The 17452-nt window shown below is 48.3% G+C and overlaps 1 non-coding gene across 1 annotated transcript; it reads right to left on the bottom strand.

The window, feature by feature from the left end:
- Positions 1-848: 848 nt before the first annotated feature.
- trnat-ugu lies at positions 849-919 on the bottom strand. The gene has a single exon. It is a non-coding gene; the product is annotated as a tRNA-Thr (tRNA).
- Positions 920-17452: the final 16533 nt, after the last annotated feature.

Raw genomic sequence — 17452 nt, forward strand, 5'->3', positions numbered from 1 at the left:
GCTTTTACAAACCTCCCACTGGTTGAATAAACTTTGTTTCCACATTTCAACAAAATAATTCCATGTGATGTTTGATCAATGTGGAAAACTGATTGGATTTGTAAAAAGACATCAACATCGGGTATTTATATTTATTTTTCACCCAACTGGCAACCTAAATCCAATGACATGTGACATTTAGTGTTTCACCCAACTGGCAACCTAAATCCAATGACAGGTGACATTTAGTGTTTCACCCAACTGGCAACCTAAATCCAATGACATGTGACATTTAGTGTTTCACCCAACTGGCAAACTAAATCCAATGACTGGTGACATTTTGTGTAGATTTCATGTTGAATTCACTTTAGTTGAGGACTCAAAGAAATGTAACGAGAAACTAGATGTTGAACTGATGTCTGTGCCCAGTGGGCTGGTTTGAATATACGGCAGGTGTTGGATCAATATCCACCTTAGTTGCTAAATTTCCACGCAATTTGCGACAGATTTTCATGTGAATAATCTCCAATCTGCTTCAAACAATATATGCATGTTTCCATCAGACTTATTGTGGATAAAATGCTGAGCGTGATGACGTAATGCACAACAAAATAACGTCTGTTGTTAAATTCCCCCTGTGCATTAAACAATATACGCATTTTCCCATCGGAAATGTTTGCATCAAACATATCTATTGCGGATAAAAGTATTTGCGTGATGACGTAGTGCACGGAAAAAAATGTTTTCCTGTTGAATTCCCATGTACTGAATGAAAAATACAAGTTATATATATATGTATATATGCCATTTAGCAGACGCTTTTATCCAAAGCGACTTACAGTCATGTGTGCATACATTCTACGTATGGGTGGTCCCGGGGGATTGAACCCACTTCCCTGGCGTTACAAGCGCCATGCTCTACCAACTGAGCTACAGGACCACCAAGTTAAATGGGTTTCCATCGCATTTTCAACTGATGGTTTTATAAAACTGTTGCGTTATATAGAAAATGTGCTCTTGTCCCGTGCACTGTAGCCAGCAGCTCACACATACAGTGTTGGTAGGCTACCTACATGATGAGATTATTATGGATAAGAGAGATATTATTTTATTTGTCAAATGGCAACCAAGCATCGATCATCACGTCACCAGAATAAGACCATCAAAATGTATTGGAAAGGAGCATCAAGCTCATCACCTCCACTTTCACCACCCTGTGAAGTTCATAACTTATTTAATTTGTAGCCTAATAAACTGCATGGTTTCCCAAGTCATAGTGGGAGGACCACACAACATATCATCACATGACTCCATGTTTAACTTCGAGATGATGGTTATTATATAAATATTTGGCAAAGGAGTTTCCACTGCCATTTATCACTTATTCATGTTTACTGACACAAAAAAGACCCACCATGTAAAACAAACCAACAAATCGTCTGTCTTCATTTATAAAAGTGTTCAGGCATATCCTGTTTCCATCAGCCCGGTCATTACTTTGGAAATGGTTGGATCAATATCCACCTTCATGATATGGATGAAGCCCGATTTGGAATGTCTGAGTAGTTCTATCTGATGTCATAATATACACCCCTCTGATAATCAAGTGATATTTGGAATGTCTGAGTAGTTCTATCTGATGTCATAATACACCCCTCTGATAGTGATACATTTGCTCCATTGTTTCCATGTCAGTTGGTTTCCCACTCTGATGGTTTATATCTGACAGAGGGGCTTTAAATGAATAGTATGGTGACATCTTAGTGGGGCTTGAAATAAATAGGATTATTCATCATAAACTCCTATAAAAACAATGCACTGCAGCTTTGACATCAAGAAGAGAACGGGCTGATGGGTGGTGGTGCTACTCTATAGGTAAGGCTGTTCAATATGAATGTTCAATACACACAATAGGTTGATCAGTAGCCAGTTAGCCAGCTGCTACAGTCCAATATGAATGTTCAATACACACAGTAGGACTGTTGACCAATATGAATGTTCATAATGAGGGAGAAATAAAGGTGGGGTCTCCTGTCAACATGGGACTCCTGCTGCAGGTAGCCTAGTGGTTAAGGGTGTTGGGCCAGTAACTGAAAGATCCCTGGTTTGAATCCCAGAAACGACTTGGTGTTACATTCCCCAGTTTCTGTGTGTTATGGGTTTTGCATTTCAGGAAATGGCTTCCTGGATTCTTCGAAGCAGCTGATTGGTCGGCCCCATTGATGATTGGCGCTGACCCCGCCCTCTCGTCAGAAACAGCTGTCTACAATTACCGATTCCTTCTGAAGCTAGAAAAGCAAGTGTTTCTTTGTTAGGAGAGAGCTGATTGATATGTCTTGTGTTGGTTGTTGCTGATTGATATGTGTTGGTTGTTGCTCATTGATATGTGTTGGTTGTTGCTGATTGATATGTGTTGGTTGTTGCTCATTGATATGTGTTGGTTGTTGCTGATTGATATGTCTTGTGTTGGTTGTTGCTGATTGATATGTCTTGTGTTGGTTGTTGCTGATTGATATGTGTTGGTTGTTGCTGATTGATATGTCTTGTGTTGGTTGTTGCTGATTGATATGTGTTGGTTGTTGCTGATTGATATGTCCTGTGTTGGTTGTTGCTGATTGATATGTCCTGTGTTGGTTGTTGCTGATTGATATGTGTTGGTTGTTGCTGATTGATATGTGTTGGTTGTTGCTGATTGATATGTGTTGGTTGTTGCTGATTGATATGTGTTGGTTGTTGCTGATTGATATGTGTTGGTTGTTGCTGATTGATATGTCTTGTGTTGGTTGTTGCTGATTGATATGTCTTGTGTTGGTTGTTGCTGATTGATATGTCTTGTGTTGGTTGTTGCTGATTGATGTCTTGTGTTGGTTGTTGCTGATTGATATGTCTTGTGTTGGTTGTTGCTGATTGATATGTGTTGGTTGTTGCTGATTGATATGTCTTGTGTTGGTTGTTGCTGATTGATATGTCCTGTGTTGGTTGTTGCTGATTGATATGTCCTGTGTTGGTTGTTGCTGATTGATATGTGTTGGTTGTTGCTGATTGATATGTCTTGTGTTGGTTGTTGCTGATTGATATGTCTTGTGTTGGTTGTTGCTGATTGATATGTGTTGGTTGTTGCTGATTGATATGTCTTGTGTTGGTTGTTGCTGATTGATATGTGTTGGTTGTTGCTGATTGATATGTGTTGGTTGTTGCTGATTGATATGTCTTGTGTTGGTTGTTGCTGATTGATATGTGTTGGTTGTTGCTGATTGATATGTGTTGGTTGTTGCTGATTGATATGTGTTGGTTGTTGCTGATTGATATGTCCTGTGTTGGTTGTTGCTGATTGATATGTGTTGGTTGTTGCTGATTGATATGTGTTGGTTGTTGCTGATTGATATGTCCTGTGTTGGTTGTTGCTGATTGATATGTCTTGTGTTGGTTGTTGCTGATTGATATGTGTTGGTTGTTGCTGATTGATATGTGTTGGTTGTTGCTGATTGATATGTGTTGGTTGTTGCTGATTGATATGTCTTGTGTTGGTTGTTGCTCATTGATATGTGTTGGTTGTTGCTGATTGATATGTCTTGTGTTGGTTGTTGCTCATTGATATGTCTTGTGTTGGTTGTTGCTCATTGATATGTCTTGTGTTGGTTGTTGCTCATTGATATGTGTTGGTTGTTGCTGATTGATATGTGTTGGTTGTTGCTGATTGATATGTCTTGTGTTGGTTGTTGCTCATTGATATGTGTTGGTTGTTGCTGATTGATATGTGTTGGTTGTTGCTGATTGATATGTCTTGTGTTGGTTGTTGCTCATTGATATGTGTTGGTTGTTGCTGATTGATATGTGTTGGTTGTTGCTGATTGATATGTCTTGTGTTGGTTGTTGCTGATTGATATGTGTTGGTTGTTGCTGATTGATATGTGTTGGTTGTTGCTGATTGATATGTGTTGGTTGTTGCTCATTGATATGTGTTGGTTGTTGCTCATTGATATGTCTTGTGTTGGTTGTTGCTCAGAGGTTTTTGTTAAGTATTTTGTAGCTGCTGATCTATATGTATATGTGTGCCAATAGGGCACAGTGTTTTTGATTCTTGAAATGGTTTCCTTACGTTTGTATTATTCTGTTTCATGTGTTCCCAGGGGGGAAGACACCTAGGAAGTGCTTAGGCAAGAGGCCTATGGGCATACATAACCTGTAGTATTTACTGTCTATGCAGGGGGAAGACACCTAGGAAGTGCTTAGGCAAGAGGCCTATGGGCATACATAACCCATAGTATTTACTGTCTATGTTCCCAGGGGGGAAGGCACCTAGGAAGTGCTTAGGCAAGAGGCCTATGGGCATACATAACCTGTAGTATTTACTGTCTATGCAGGGGGACGGCACCTAGGAAGTGCTTAGGCAAGAGGCCTATGGGCATACATAACCTGTAGTATTTACTGTCTATGCAGGGGGAAGACACCTAGGAAGTGCTTAGGCAAGAGGCCTATGGGCATACATAACCTGTAGTATTTACTGTCTATGTTCCCAGGGGGGAGACACCTAGGAAGTGCTTAGGCAAGAGGCCTATGGGCATACATAACCTGTAGTATTTACTGTCTATGCAGGGGGAAGACACCTAGGAAGTGCTTAGGCAAGAGGCCTATGGGCATACATAACCTGTAGTATTTACTGTCTATGCAGGGGGTAGGCACCTAGGAAGTGCTTAGGCAAGAGGCCTATGGGCATACATAACCTGTAGTATTTACTGTCTATGCAGGGGGGAGACACCTAGGAAGTGCTTAGGCAAGAGGCCTATGGGCATACATAACCTGTAGTATTTACTGTCTATGTTCCCAGGGGGGAAGGCACCTACGAAGTGCTTAGGCAAGAGGCCTATGGGCATACATAACCTGTAGTATTTACTGTCTATGCAGGGGGAAGACACCTAGGAAATGCTTAGGCAAGAGGCCTAGTGGGTTCGATCCCCGGGACCACCCATACGTAGAATGTATGCACACATGACTGTAAGTCGCTTTGGATAAAAGCGTCTGCTAAATGGCATATATTATTATTATTATTATAACCCATAGTATTTACTGTCTATGCAGGGGGAAGACACCTAGGAAGTGCTTAGGCAAGAGGCCTATGGGCATACATAACCCGTAGTATTTACTGTCTATGCAGGGGGAAGACACCTAGGAAGTGCTTAGGCAAGAGGCCTATGGGCATACATAACCCATAGTATTTACTGTCTATGCACACTAGGTAAGACCTGGGTGGATAACCCCCCCTGTATTTTGGTGAGCGCACCAGGTGGTGCTAAGTTAGGTAAGTAGTGGGTAGGCAGGTAAGGTAGGAGAGGGTAGGTTAGGTAAGTAGTGGGTAGGCAGGTAAAGTAGGAGAGGGTAGGTTAGGTAAGTAGTGGGTAGGCAGGTAAAGTAGGAGAGGGTAGGTTAGGTAAGTAGTGGGTAGGCAGGTAAGGTAGGAGAGGGTAGGTTAGGTAAGTAGTGGGTAGGCAGGTAAAGTAGGAGAGGGTAGGTTAGGTAAGTAGTGGGTAGGCAGGTAAGGTAGGAGAGGGTAGGTTAGGTAAGTAGTGGGTAGGCAGGTAAGGTAGGAGAGGGTAGGTTAGGTAAGTAGTGGGTAGGCAGGTAAGGTAGGAGAGGGTAGGTTAGGTAAGTAGTGGGTAGTCAGGTAAGGTAGGAGAGGGTAGGTTAGGTAAGTAGTGGGTAGGCAGGTAAGGTAGGAGAGGGTAGGTTAGGTAAGTAGTGGGTAGGCAGGTAAGGTAGGAGAGGGTAGGTTAGGTAAGTAGTGGGTAGGCAGGTAAGGTAGGAGAGGGTAGGTTAGGTAAGTAGTGGGTACATTACATTACATTTAACATTTAAGTCATTTAGCAGACGCTCTTATCCAGAGCGACTTACAAATTGGTGCATTCACCTTATGACATCCAGTGGGACAGTCACTTAACAATAGTGCATCTAAAACTTAGGGGGGGTGGGGTGAGAGGGATTACTTAACCTATCCTAGGTATTCCTTAAAGAGGTGGGGTTTCAGGTGTCTCCGGAAGGTGGTGATTGACTCCGCTGTCCTGGCGTCGTGAGGGAGTTTGTTCCACCATTGGGGGGCCAGGGCAGCGAACAGTTTTGACTGGGCTGAGCGGGAGCTGTACTTCCTCAGTGGTAGGGAGGCGAGCAGGCCAGAGGTGGATGAACGCAGTGCCCTTGTTTGGGTGTAGGGCCTGATCAGAGCCTGGAGGTACTGAGGTGCCGTTCCCCTCACAGCTCCGTAGGCAAGCACCATGGTCTTGTAGCGGATGCGAGCTTCAACTGGAAGCCAGTGGAGAGAACGGAGGAGCGGGGTGACGTGAGAGAACTTGGGAAGGTTGAACACCAGACGGGCTGCGGCGTTCTGGATGAGTTGAAGGGTTTAATGGCACAGGCAGGGAGCCCAGCCAACAGCGAGTTGCAGTAATCCAGACGGGAGATGACAAGTGCCTGGATTAGGACCTGCGCCGCTTCCTGTGTGAGGCAGGGTCGTACTCTGCGGATGTTGTAGAGCATGAACCTACAGGAACGGGCCACCGCCTTGATGTTAGTTGAGAACGACAGGGTGTTGTCCAGGATCACGCCAAGGTTCTTGGCGCTCTGGGAGGAGGACACAATGGAGTTGTCAACCGTGATGGCGAGATCATGGAACGGGCAGTCCTTCCCCGGGAGGAAGAGCAGCTCCGTCTTGCCGAGGTTCAGCTTGAGGTGGTGATCCGTCATCCACACTGATATGTCTGCCAGACATGCAGAGATGCGATTCGCCACCTGGTCATCAGAAGGGGGAAAGGAGAAGATTAATTGTGTGTCGTCTGCATAGCAATGATAAGAGAGACCATGTGAGGTTATGACAGAGCCAAGTGACTTGGTGTATAGCGAGAATAGGAGAGGGCCAAGAACAGAGCCCTGGGGGACACCAGTGGTGAGAGCGCGTGGTGAGGAGACAGATTCTCGCCACGCCACCTGGTAGGAGCGACCTGTCAGGTAGGACGCAATCCAAGCGTGGGCCGCGCCGGAGATGCCCAACTCGGAGAGGGTGGAGAGGAGGATCTGATGGTTCACAGTATCGAAGGCAGCCGATAGATCTAGAAGGATGAGAGCAGAGGAGAGAGAGTTAGCTTTAGCAGTGCGGAGCGCCTCCGTGATACAGAGGAGAGCAGTCTCAGTTGAATGACTAGTCTTGAAACCTGACTGATTTGGATCAAGAAGGTCATTCAGAGAGAGATAGCGGGAGAGCTGGCCAAGGACAGCACGTTCAAGAGTTTTGGAGAGAAAAGAAAGAAGGGATACTGGTCTGTAATTGTTGACATCGGAGGGATCGAGTGTAGGTTTTTTCAGAAGGGGTGCAACTCTCGCTCTCTTGAAGACGGAAGGGACGTAGCCAACGGTCAGGGATGAGTTGATGAGCGAGGTGAGGTAAGGGAGAAGGTCTCCGGAAATGGTCTGGAGAAGAGAGGAGGGGATAGGGTCAAGCGGGCAGGTTGTTGGGCGGCCGGCCGTCACAAGACGCGAGATTTCATCTGGAGAGAGAGGGAGAAAGAGGTCAGAGCACAGGGTAGGGCAGTGTGAGCAGAACCAGCAGTGTCGTTTGACTTAGCAAACGAGGATCGGATGTCGTCGACCTTCTTTTCAAAATGGTTGACGAAGTCATCTGCAGAGAGGGAGGAGGGGGGGAGGGGGCGGAGGATTCAGGAGAGAGGAGAAGGTGGCAAAGAGCTTCCTAGGGTTAGAGGCAGCAGCTTGGAATTTAGCGTGGTAGAAAGTGGCTTTAGCAGCAGAGACAGAGGAGGAAAATGTAGAGAGGAGGGAGTGAAAGGATGCCAGGTCCGCAGGGAGGCGAGTTTTCCTCCATTTCCGCTCGGCTGCCCGGAGCCCTGTTCTGTGAGCTCGCAATGAGTCATCGAGCCACGGAGCGGGAGGGGAGGACCGAGCCGGCCTGGAGGATAGGGGACATAGAGAGTCAAGGGATGCAGAGAGGGAGGAGAGGAGGGTTGAGGAGGCAGAATCAGGAGATAGGTGGGAGAAGGTTTGAGCGGAGGGAAGAGATGATAGGATGGAAGAGGAGAGAGTAGCGGGGGAGAGAGAGCGAAGGTTGGGACGGCGCGATACCATCCGAGTAGGGGCAGTGTGGGAGGTGTTGGATGAGAGCGAGAGGGAAAAGGATACAAGGCAGTGGTCGGAGACTTGGAGGGAGTTGCAATGAGGTTAGTGGAAGAACAGCATCTAGTAAAGATGAGGTCGAGCGTATTGCCTGCCTTGTGAGTAGGGGGGAAGGTGAGAGGGTGAGGTCAAAAGAGGAGAGGAGTGGAAAGAAGGAGGCAGAGAGGAAAGAGTCAAAGGTAGACGTGGGGAGGTTAAAGTCGCCCAGAACTGTGAGAGGTGAGCCGTCCTCAGGAAAGGAGCTTATCAAGGCATCAAGCTCATTGATGAACTCTCCGAGGGAACCTGGAGGGCGATAAATGATAAGGATGTTAAGCTTGAAAGGGCTAGTAACTGTGACAGCATGGAATTCAAAGGAGGCGATAGACAGATGGGTAAGGGGAGAAAGAGAGAATGACCACTTGGGAGAGATGAGGATCCCGGTGCCACCACCCCGCTGACCAGACGCTCTCGGGGTGTGCGAGAACACGTGGGCGGACGAAGAGAGAGCAGTAGGAGTAGCAGTGTTGTCTGTGGTGATCCATGTTTCCGTCAGGGCCAAGAAGTCGAGGGACTGGAGGGAGGCATAGGCTGAGATGAACTCTGCCTTGTTGACCGCAGATTGGCAGTTCCAGAGGCTACCGGAGACCTGGAACTCCACGTGGGTCGTGCGCGCTGGGACCACCAAAGTAGGGTGGCCGCGGCCACGCGGTGAGGAGCGTTTGTATGGTCTGTGCAGAGAGGAGAGAACAGGGATAAACCGACACATAGTTGACAGGCTACAGAAGAGGCTACGCTAATGCAAAGGAGATTGGAATGACAAGTGGACTACACGTCTCGAATGTTCAGAAAGTTAAGCTACGTAGCAAGAATCTTATTGACTAAAATGATTAAAATGATACAGTACTGCTGAAGTAGGCTAGCTGGCAGTGGCTGCGTTGTTGACACTACACTAATCAAGTCGTTCCGTTGAGTGTAATAGTTTCTGCAGTGTTGCTATTCGGGGGCTAGCAGGCTAGCTAGCAGTGTTGTTTACGTTACGTTGCGTTAAAAGAACGACAATAGATGGCTAGCGAACCTAGAAAATCGCTCTAGACTACACAATTATCTTTGATACAAAGACGGCTATGTAGCTAGCTAAGTAGCTAGCTACGATCAAACAAATCAAACCGTTGTACTGTAATGAAAATGAAGTGAAAATGTGATACAACCTGTGAATGCGACCGGGTAGTTGAGTTCTATACAGAAGACGTTGGCTAGCGTTGGCTAGCTGTTGGCTAGCTAGCAGAGTCACCTACGTTAAGGACGACAAATAGCTGGCTAGCTAACCTCGGTAAATTAAGATAATCACTCTAAGACTACACACTCTAAACCTAAACAACACAATTATCTTGGATACGATGATACGATGATACGAAGACAGCAAAGACAGCTATGTAGCTAGCTAACACTAAACTAATCAAGTCGTTCAGTTGAGTGTAACAGTTTCTCCAGTGCAGCTAATCAGTGGACGTTAGCTAGCTGGCTAGTGAAGACTACGTTAGGACGGCGAAATACGATAATTACGCAATTATCTTTGATACAAAGACGGCTATGTAGCTAGCTGAGAAGAAATTGCTAAGATAAGACAAATCAAACCGTTGTGATATAATGAAATATAATGAAAAAGTTATACTACCCGTTGGAGCGACGTGCAGATGCGACCACTCGCTCCAACCGCAACCGGCAGGTAAGGTAAGAGAGGGTAGGTTAGGTAAGTAGTGGGTAGGCAGGTAAGGTAGGAGAGGGTAGGTTAGATAAGTAGTGGGTAGGCAGGTAGGAGAGGGTAGGTTAGGTAAGTAGTGGGTAGGCAGGTAAGGTAGGAGAGGGTAGGTTAGGTAAGTAGTGGGTAGGCAGGTAAGGTAGGAGAGGGTAGGTTAGGTAAGTAGTGGGTAGGCAGGTAAGGTAGGAGAGGGTAGGTTAGGTAAGTAGTGGGTAGGCAGGTAAGGTAGGAGAGGGTAGGTTAGGTAAGTAGTGGGTAGGCAGGTAAGGTAGGAGAGGGTAGGTTAGGTAAGTAGTGGGTAGGCAGGTAGGAGAGGGTAGGTTAGGTAAGTAGTGGGTAGGCAGGTAAGGTAGGAGAGGGTAGGCAGGTAGGAGAGGGTAGGTTAGGTAAGTAGTGGGTAGGCAGGTAGAAGAGGGTAGGTTAGGTAAGTAGTGGGTAGGCAGGTAAGGTAGGAGAGGGTAGGTTAGGTAAGTAGTGGGTAGGCAGGTAGGAGAGGGTAGGTTAGATAAGTAGTGGTGGGTAGGCAGGTAGGAGAGGGTAGGTTAGGTAAGTAGTGGGTAGGCAGGTAGGAGAGGGTAGGTTAGGTAAGTAGTGGGTAGGCAGGTAGGAGAGGGTAGGTTAGGTAAGTAGTGGGTAGGCAGGTAGGAGAGGGTAGGTTAGGTAAGTAGTGGGTAGGCAGGTAGGAGAGGGTAGGTTAGGTAAGTAGTGGGTAGGCAGGTAGGAGAGGGTAGGTTAGGTAAGTAGTGGGTAGGCAGGTAGGAGAGGGTAAGTTAGGTAAGTAGTGGGTAGGCAGGTAGGAGAGGGTAGGTTAGGTAAGTAGTGGGTAGGCAGGTAGGAGAGGGTAGGTTAGGTAAGTAGTGGGTAGGCAGGTAGGAGAGGGTAGGTTAGGTAAGTAGTGGGTAGGCAGGTAAGGTAGGTGAGGGTAGGTTAGGTAAGTAGTGGGTAGGCAGGTAAGGTAGGAGAGGGTAGGTTAGGTAAGTAGTGGGTAGGCAGGTAGGAGAGGGTAGGTTAGGTAAGTAGTGGGTAGGCAGGTAGGAGAGGGTAGGTTAGGTAAGTAGTGGGTAGGCAGGTAAGGTAGGAGAGGGTAGGTTAGGTAAGTAGTGGGTAGGCAGGTAAGGTAAGAGAGGGTAGGTTAGGTAAGTAGTGGGTAGGCAGGTAAGGTAGGAGAGGGTAGGTTAGGTAAGTAGTGGGTAGGCAGGTAGGAGAGGGTAGGTTAGGTAAGTAGTGGGTAGGCAGGTAAAGTAGGAGAGGGTAGGTTAGGTAAGTAGTGGGTAGGCAGGTAAGGTAGGAGAGGGTAGGTTAGGTAAGTAGTGGGTAGGCAGGTAGAAGAGGGTAGGTTAGGTAAGTAGTGGGTAGGCAGGTAAGGTAGGAGAGGGTAGGTTAGATAAGTAGTGGCTAGGCAGGTAGGAGAGGGTAGGTTAGGTAAGTAGTGGGTAGGCAGGTAAGGTAGGAGAGGGTGGGTTAGATAAGTAGTGGGTAGGCAGGTAGGAGAGGGTAGGTTAGGTAAGTAGTGGGTAGGCAGGTAAGGTAGGAGAGGGTGGGTTAGACAAGTAGTGGGTAGGCAGGTAGGAGAGGGTAGGTTAGGTAAGTAGTGGGTAGGCAGGTAAGTTAGGAGAGGGTAGGTTAGGTAAGTAGTAGGTAGGCAGGTAGGAGAGGGTAGGTAGGCAGGTAGGAGAGGGTAGGTTAGGTAAGTAGTGGGTAGGCAGGTAAGAGAGGGTAGGTTAGATAAGTAGTGGGTAGGCAGGTAAGGTAGGAGAGGGTAGGTTAGGTAAGTAGTGGGTAGGCAGGTAAGGTAGGAGAGGGTAGGTTAGGTAAGTAGTGGGTAGGCAGGTAAGGTAGGAGAGGGTAGGTTAGGTAAGTAGTGGGTAGGCAGGTAGGAGAGTGTAGGTTAGGTAAGTAGTGGGTAGGCAGGTAGGAGAGGGTAGGTTAGGTAAGTAGTGGGTAGGCAGGTAAGGTAGGAGAGGGTAGGTTAGGTAAGTAGTGGGTAGGCAGGTAGGAGAGGGTAGGTTAGGTAAGTAGTGGGTAGGCAGGTAAGGTAGGAGAGGGTAGGTTAGATAAGTAGTGGGTAGGCAGGTAGGAGAGGGTAGGTTAGGTAAGTAGTGGGTAGGCAGGTAGGAGAGGGTAGGTTAGGTAAGTAGTGGGTAGGCAGGTAGGAGAGGGTAGGTTAGGTAAGTAGTGGGTAGGCAGGTAGGAGAGGGTAGGTTAGGTAAGTAGTAGGCAGGCAGGTAGGAGAGGGTAGGTTAGGTAAGTAGTAGGCAGGCAGGTAGGAGAGGGTAGGTTAGGTAAGTAGTGGGTAGGCAGGTAGGAGAGGGTAGGTTAGGTAAGTAGTGGGTAGGCAGGTAGAAGAGGGTAGGTTAGGTAAGTAGTGGGTAGGCAGGTAAGGTAGGAGAGGGTAGGTTAGGTAAGTAGTGGGTAGGCAGGTAAGGTAGGAGAGGGTAGGTTAGGTAAGTAGTGGGTAGGCAGGTAAAGTAGGAGAGGGTAGGTTAGGTAAGTAGTGGGTAGGCAGGTAAGGTAGGAGAGGGTAGGTTAGGTAAGTAGTGGGTAGGCAGGTAAGGTAGGAGAGGGTAGGTTAGGTAAGTAGTGGGTAGGCAGGTAAGGTAGGAGAGGGTAGGTTAGGTAAGTAGTGGGTAGGCAGGTAAGGTAGGAGAGGGTAGGTTAGGTAAGTAGTGGGTAGACAGGTAAGGTAGGAGAGGGTAGGTTAGGTAAGTAGTGGGTAGGCAGGTAAGGTAGGAGAGGGTAGGTTAGGTAAGTAGTGGGTAGGCAGGTAAGGTAGGAGAGGGTAGGTTAGGTAAGTAGTGGGTAGGCAGGTAAGGTAGGAGAGGGTAGGTTAGGTAAGTAGTGGGTAGGCAGGTAAAGTAGGAGAGGGTAGGTTAGGTAAGTAGTGGGTAGGCAGGTAGGAGAGGGTAGGTTAGGTAAGTAGTGGGTAGGCAGGTAGGAGAGGGTAGGTTAGGTAAGTAGTGGGTAGGCAGGTAAGGTAGGAGAGGGTAGGTTAGGTAAGTAGTGGGTAGGCAGGTAGGAGAGGGTAGGTTAGGTAAGTAGTGGGTAGGCAGGTAGGAGAGGGTAGGTTAGGTAAGTAGTGGGTAGGCAGGTAAGGTAGGAGAGGGTAGGTTAGATAAGTAGTGGGTAGGCAGGTAGGAGAGGGTAGGTTAGGTAAGTAGTGGGTAGGCAGGTAGGAGAGGGTAGGTTAGGTAAGTAGTGGGTAGGCAGGTAGGAGAGGGTAGGTTAGGTAAGTAGTGGGTAGGCAGGTAGGAGAGGGTAGGTTAGGTAAGTAGTAGGCAGGCAGGTAGGAGAGGGTAGGTTAGGTAAGTAGTAGGCAGGCAGGTAGGAGAGGGTAGGTTAGGTAAGTAGTGGGTAGGCAGGTAGGAGAGGGTAGGTTAGGTAAGTAGTGGGTAGGCAGGTAGAAGAGGGTAGGTTAGGTAAGTAGTGGGTAGGCAGGTAAGGTAGGAGAGGGTAGGTTAGGTAAGTAGTGGGTAGGCAGGTAAGGTAGGAGAGGGTAGGTTAGGTAAGTAGTGGGTAGGCAGGTAAAGTAGGAGAGGGTAGGTTAGGTAAGTAGTGGGTAGGCAGGTAAGGTAGGAGAGGGTAGGTTAGGTAAGTAGTGGGTAGGCAGGTAAGGTAGGAGAGGGTAGGTTAGGTAAGTAGTGGGTAGGCAGGTAAGGTAGGAGAGGGTAGGTTAGGTAAGTAGTGGGTAGGCAGGTAAGGTAGGAGAGGGTAGGTTAGGTAAGTAGTGGGTAGACAGGTAAGGTAGGAGAGGGTAGGTTAGGTAAGTAGTGGGTAGGCAGGTAAGGTAGGAGAGGGTAGGTTAGGTAAGTAGTGGGTAGGCAGGTAAGGTAGGAGAGGGTAGGTTAGGTAAGTAGTGGGTAGGCAGGTAAGGTAGGAGAGGGTAGGTTAGGTAAGTAGTGGGTAGGCAGGTAAAGTAGGAGAGGGTAGGTTAGGTAAGTAGTGGGTAGGCAGGTAGGAGAGGGTAGGTTAGGTAAGTAGTGGGTAGGCAGGTAGGAGAGGGTAGGTTAGGTAAGTAGTGGATAGGCAGGTAGGAGAGGGTAGGTTAGGTAAGTAGTGGGTAGGCATGTAGGAGAGGGTAGGTTAGGTAAGTAGTAGGTAGGCAGGTAAGGTAGGAGAGGGTAGGGTAGGTAAGTAGTGGGTAGGCAGGTAAGGTAGGAGAGGGTAGGGTAGGTAAGTAGTGGGTAGGCAGGTAGGAGAGGGTAGGTTAGGTAAGTAGTGGGTAGGCAGGTAGGAGAGGGGACTTTGACATTTACTTTCTTTGATTCAGTTCAGCCCCAATAAATGATCTGCCTTTGTCATCCTCGCACCTACAGTCCCCTTTTCACTCCACAGGGAGTTGCGTTCCCTCTTCCAAGAGACGTAACACGAGGTGAAAAATCTGTCCATGGTAGGAGGCTCATGTTGGACAGGAGAGCCCACCTGCACTCAGCTGGCCAGGTGTCTTAACAGGAACAGGATGTGCCTGTCCAACACTCTTCCCCACATCAAGGATGGTGTCACATGGTCACGCAGCTCTCTTCATTGAGGAGACACACTAGAAGCATCAGTAAGTCATCACAAATGGCTATTTCTAAACAAAGATAATAGACGAGTGGAAAGGGACAGGTTTCTTATTGGTTACACATTACTGCACATAGTGACATGAACGTTGTGCTGTTGATGTATTGCTGTCACACCCTGATCTGGTTCACCTGTCTTTGTGGTTGTCTCCACCCCTCTCCAGGTGTTGCCCATTGTCCCTGTGTATTCATACCTGTGTTCTTTGTGGTTGTCTCCACCCCTCTCCAGGTGTTGCCCATTGTCCCTGTGTATTCATACCTCTGTCTTTGTGCTTGTCTCCACCCCTCTCCAGGTGTTGCCCATTGTCCCTGTGTATTCATACCTCTGTCTTTGTGGTTGTCTCCACCCCTCTCCAGGTGTTGCCCATTGTCCCTGTGTATTCATACCTCTGTCTTTGTGGTTGTCTCCACCCCTCTCCAGGTGTTGCCCATTGTCCCTGTGTATTCATACCTCTGTCTTTGTGGTTGTCTCCAGCCCTCTCCAGGTGTTGCCCATTGTCCCTGTGTATTCATACCTGTGTTCTTTGTGGTTGTCTCCACCCCTCTCCAGGTGTTGCCCATTGTCCCTGTGTATTCATACCTCTGTCTTTGTGGTTGTCTCCACCCCTCTCCAGGTGTTGCCCATTGTCCCTGTGTATTCATACCTCTGTCTTTGTGGTTGTCTCCACCCCTCTCCAGGTGTTGCCCATTGTCCCTGTGTATTCATACCTCTGTCTTTGTGGTTGTCTCCACCCCTCTCCAGGTGTTGCCCATTGTCCCTGTGTATTCATACCTCTGTCTTTGTGGTTGTCTCCACCCCTCTCCAGGTGTTGCCCATTGTCCCTGTGTATTCATACCTCTGTCTTTGTGGTTGTCTCCACCCCTCTCCAGGTGTTGCCCATTGTCCCTGTGTATTCATACCTCTGTCTTTGTGGTTGTCTCCACCCCTCTCCAGGTGTTGCCCATTGTCCCTGTGTATTCATACCTCTGTCTTTGTGGTTGTCTCCACCCCTCTCCAGGTGTTGCCCATTGTCCCTGTGTATTCATACCTGTGTCCTTTGTGGTTGTCTCCACCCCTCTCCAGGTGTTGCCCATTGTCCCTGTGTATTCATACCTGTGTTCTTTGTGGTTGTCTCCACCCCTCTCCAGGTGTTGCCCATTGTCCCTGTGTATTCATACCTGTGTTCTTTGTGGTTGTCTCCACCCCTCTCCAGGTGTTGCCCATTGTCCCTGTGTATTCATACCTGTGTTCTCTGTCTTTGTGGTTGTCTCCACCCCTCTCCAGGTGTTGCCCATTGTCCCTGTGTATTCATACCTGTGTTCACTGTCTTTGTGGTTGTCTCCAGCCCTCTCCAGGTGTGCTCATTGTCCCTGTGTATTCATACCTCTGTCTTTGTGGTTGTCTCCACCCCTCTCCAGGTGTTGCCCATTGTCCCTGTGTATTCATACCTCTGTCTTTGTGGTTGTCTCCAGCCCTCTCCAGGTGTTGCCCATTGTCCCTGTGTATTCATACCTCTGTCTTTGTGGTTGTCTCCACCCCTCTCCAGGTGTTGCCCATTGTCCCTGTGTATTCATACCTCTGTCTTTGTGGTTGTCTCCAGCCCTCTCCAGGTGTTGCCCATTGTCCCTGTGTATTCATACCTCTGTCTTTGTGGTTGTCTCCACCCCTCTCCAGGTGTTGCCCATTGTCCCTGTGTATTCATACCTCTGTCTTTGTGGTTGTCTCCACCCCTCTCCAGGTGTTGCCCATTTTCCCTGTGTATTCATACCTCTGTCTTTGTGGTTGTCTCCAGCCCTCTCCAGGTGTTGCCCATTGTCCCTGTGTATTCATACCTCTGTCTTTGTGGTTGTCTCCACCCCTCTCCAGGTGTTGCCCATTGTCCCTGTGTATTCATACCTGTGTTCTCTGTCTTTGTGGTTGTCTCCACCCCTCTCCAGGTGTTGCCCATTGTCCCTGTGTATTCATACCTCTGTCTTTGTGGTTGTCTCCAGCCCTCTCCAGGTGTTGCCCATTGTCCCTGTGTATTCATACCTCTGTCTTTGTGGTTGTCTCCAGCCCTCTCCAGGTGTTGCCCATTGTCCCTGTGTATTCATACCTCTGTCTTTGTGGTTGTCTCCACCCCTCTCCAGGTGTTGCCCATTGTCCCTGTGTATTCATACCTATGTCTTTGTGGTTGTCTCCACCCCTCTCCAGGTGTTGCCCATTGTCCCTGTGTATTCATACCTCTGTCTTTGTGGTTGTCTCCACCCCTCTCCAGGTGTTGCCCATTGTCCCTGTGTATTCATACCTGTGTTCCTGTTTCCTGATTTCCCCGGCATTGACCATTCTGCTTGAGCCTGCCTGCCGTTCTGCACCTTTGCCTGACCCTCGACCTGTCCTTTTGCCTGCCCATGTTCGAGTAATAACTCCCAGGTGTTGCCCATTTTCCCTGTGTATTCATAGGTAATTTCGACACTGTCTGCACCTGGGTCACTGTCTGCACCTGGGTCACTGTCTGCACCTGGGTCACTGTCTGCACCTGGGTCACTGTCTGCACCTGGGTCACTGTCTGCACCTGGGTCACTGTCTGCACCTGGGTCACTGTCTGCACCTGGGTCACTGTCTGCACCTGGGGGTCACTGTCTGCACCTGGGTCACTGTCTGCACCTGGGGGTCACTGTCTGCACCTGGGGGTCACTGTCTGCACCTGGGGGTCACTGTCTGCACCTGGGGGTCACTGTCTGCACCTGGGGGTCACTGTCTGCACCTGGGTCACTGTCTGCACCTGGGTCACTGTCTGCACCTGGGTCACTGTCTGCACCTGGGACACTGTCTGCACCTGGGTCTTACCTTTGATAATTTCAGAGAGTCTGAAACTCTGCTCCTAACAAGGAGATGAAGTACAGCTTCTGGAACTCTTCAGAACTTGTCTGATGTGCAGCGAAGAGACTCCAGGGATGGTGATGAAGGCTGTAGGAATGAAGTTCAGACAGTGAAGAGACTCCAGGGATGGTGATGAAGGCTGTAGGAATGAAGATCAGA

This window comes from Oncorhynchus gorbuscha, unplaced genomic scaffold (genome assembly GCF_021184085.1).
Source record: "Oncorhynchus gorbuscha isolate QuinsamMale2020 ecotype Even-year unplaced genomic scaffold, OgorEven_v1.0 Un_scaffold_1944, whole genome shotgun sequence".
Taxonomy (NCBI): Eukaryota; Metazoa; Chordata; class Actinopteri; order Salmoniformes; family Salmonidae; genus Oncorhynchus; species Oncorhynchus gorbuscha.